At 39.7% G+C, this 3,587-nt stretch overlaps 1 pseudogene; it reads right to left on the bottom strand.

Annotated features, from left to right (window-relative positions):
- Positions 1 to 1,829: 1,829 nt before the first annotated feature.
- On the bottom strand, positions 1,830 to 2,638 carry LOC139749697 (uncharacterized; annotated as a pseudogene).
- Between the last annotated feature and the right edge of the window lie 949 nt (positions 2,639 to 3,587).

The raw sequence follows: 3,587 nt of genomic DNA, 5'->3' as shown, positions 1-3,587 counted from the left end.
TCTTTTTATTCTCACTAAAATTTAATGATACTCTCTCACCCCAACTCTCATTTGCCCTTTTTTTCACCTCTTGCACCTTTCTCTTGACCTCCTGTCTCTTTGTTTTATACGTTTCCCACTCAATTGCATTTTTTCCCTGCAAAAATCGTCCAAATGCCTCTCTCTTCTCTTTCACTAATACTCTTACTTCTTCATCCCACCACTCACTACCCTTTCTAATCAACCCACCTCCCACTCTTCTCATGCCACAAGCATCTTTTGCGCAATCCATCACTGATTCCCTAAATACATCCCATTCCTCCCCCACTCCCCTTACTTCCATTGTTCTCACCTTTTTCCATTCTTTACTCAGTCTCTCCTGGTACTTCCTCACACAAGTCTCCTTCCCAAGCTCACTTACTCTCACCACCCTCTTCACCCCAACATTCACTCTTCTTTTCTGCAAACCCATACAAATCTTCACCTTAACCTCCACAAGATAATGATCAGACATCCCTCCCGTAGCACCTCTCAGCACATTAACATCCAAAAGTCTCTCTTTCGCGCGCCTGTCAATTAACACGTAATCCAATAACGCTCTCTGGCCATCTCTCCTACTTACATAAGTATACTTATGTATATCTCGCTTTTTAAACCAGGTATTCCCAATCATCAGTCCTTTTTCAGCACATAAATCTACAAGCTCTTCACCATTTCCATTTACAACACTGAACACCCCATGTATACCAATTATTCCCTCAACTGCCACATTACTCACCTTTGCATTCAAATCACCCATCACTATAACCCGGTCTCGTGCATCAAAACCACTAACACACTCATTCAGGTGCTCCCAAAACACTTGCCTCTCATGATCTTTCTTCTCATGCACAGGTGCATATGCACCAATAATCACCCATCTCTCTCCATCAACTTTCATTTTTACCCATATTAATCGAGAATTTACTTTCTTACATTCTATCACATACTCCCACAACTCCTGTTTCAGGAGTACTGCTACTCCTTCCCTTGCTCTTGTCCTCTCACTAACCCCTGACTTTACTCCCAAGACATTCCCAAACCACTCTTCCCCTTTACCCTTGAGCTTCGTTTCACTCAGAGCCAAAACATCCAGGTTCCTTTCCTCAAACATACTACCTATCTCTCCTTTTTTCACATCTTGGTTACATCCACACACATTTAGGCACCCCAATCTGAGCCTTCGAGGTTTTCTCATATATCATACAAAGCTCCAACAGACAGGATCGTACCTGGGACCCCTTGTGCATATATATGTATATATATATATATATATATATATATATATATATATATATATATATATATATATATATATATATATATATATATATATATATATATATATACATATATATATATATATATATATATATATATATATATATATATATATATATATATATATATATATATATATATATATATATATATATATATATATATATATATATATACATATGTATATATATATATATATATATATATATATATATATATATATATATATATATATATATATATATATATATATACATATATATATATATATATATATATATATATATATATATATATATATATATATATATATATATATATATATGTATATATATATACATATGTATATATATATATATATATATATATATATATATATATATATATATATATATATATATATATATATATATATATATATATATATATATATATATATATATATATATATATATATATATATATATATATATATATATATATATATAATACTGTAGGAATAAAATGATGACAACATGAGAAAATCAAATTTATTCGTAATCACTCTCAAAGAAAACGTCATCGTCTTCATCATCACTGGCGATGTTAATAATAACGGGTTCGACTTCCTCGTGTATGTTGTCAGCCCTCCAGTATTCTTCTTCAAATTTATGGTTGTGCTGAACAGCTCCCGCCCACACGTCCTTGTTTACCAATTGCCTGGCTTCTTCCAATCTTGCCTTTAGGTCCGTCCGGGTAAACCGCTGGAGTGTGGAGCGCACATGACACTTCATAAATCCCCATACTTGCTGGATGGCGTTGAGCTCGGGGTGGCCAGGTGGCAACTGTATGACCTCGTGGCCCCACATACGGATGGTGTTGTCGATCTTGTACTGTGGCTGTGGACGCTTCTGCTGGCAGAGGACCAGCAGCTCAGGGCGAGTAGCAGCAGCAGGTGGGATGGAAATCTTGTGCTGCTCCAGCCACCTGATGAGGTCCGCCTTCCTGGTGACTGTGGTAGGGCATCGACTCTCCTCCGTCAGCTGGCTGTGGTATGATGCATTATCTAGCACAAGTACCGATGGCTCTGGCAGTGACGGAAGGAGCTGTGTTGATAGCCATCGCAGGAACTGTTCGGCATTCATTTCTCCATGATGATCACCGTGGTTGGTCTTGGCTGGGTAGCACAGGTATGAGCCGTCAACAAATCCTTCGTCCGTGCCACCTGCGACCACTACAAATTGCTCCTCTTCACCAGGTGGTACCTGGCGACTGTACGTGGTGTTGCTTGGAGCCTGTGTGGTATCTACTCACTCCCTACTGTGGCCCATCCTGGCGGTAAACCACGTCTCATCCACATATACCACCTTCCTTCCCTCCTCTCGGTGGCGCTGTAGAGCCCGGAGAGCGTCAGTCCGACGACACAACGTCCAGCGATTCCCTCCTTACATACATCTTTCGCTGTGACAGTCTGTATTGAAATCCCATGGTGTGCAGGATCCACCAAACTGTTGTGTCAGTGGTATCCTCCGGGAAGATACCATGTGTTTTCAGGTGGGCTGGTATGACCCTCAGTGTTAAATATTGTTTTACCGAAAACTTCTTGTGGACGTGGCGCCATATTGCACCGAGAGTAAAGTTATCACAAACAGCCGATGAAGGTGTTGGTGGTGCCGGTGTGGAAGGGGAGGCTGTGGTGGTGGTGTTGACTATGCCCCTCACTCTTGACACAGCCATGCCCACGATATGCACAACTCGCTCGCAAGGCCTGTGTGCATAAAATCAATGTTATGTTACACATTTCGTCTCACCTTACTATGATAATTAATATGACATTGCGACACAATACAGTCTGCTTTACTTTCATATTTCATATGTATATAAATGTAATAATGTATGTTCGAACCAGAATATATTGTCTACGCACCTATTCAATCTTATGTACGTTCTACCGCGGATGCATTCACGTTTGTACAACGTGACAAGACGAAGAACAAACGCTGTCCTGCATCCACGGAGGCAAAAGGACAACATTGTTGCTGATGATTCCACCTCGGCAGTCGCTAGGGTTGAAGCCTCGTGATGGTGGTACCCCATACCTCAGAGAGGAGGAGGGGATATGGGGGATTGTGGATATTATATTAAGGCATATATTTCTTATTTAAAAACGTAAAGACGACATGAAGTACCCATCAACGATTTCATTTGGTTGTCCAAAACCAAAACTGACTTCATCCTTCTGGTCGCCGTCGACACGTCGGTTATTAACAATGGGATTACCTGTTGCTTTCATGGTCATTTGACGCACT

The sequence above is a fragment of the Panulirus ornatus genome, chromosome 8 (assembly GCF_036320965.1).
Source record: "Panulirus ornatus isolate Po-2019 chromosome 8, ASM3632096v1, whole genome shotgun sequence".
In the NCBI taxonomy this organism is placed as follows: Eukaryota; Metazoa; Arthropoda; class Malacostraca; order Decapoda; family Palinuridae; genus Panulirus; species Panulirus ornatus.
The sequence above is the reverse complement of the archived record's forward strand: the minus strand, read 5'-3'. Positions and strand labels throughout refer to the sequence as shown.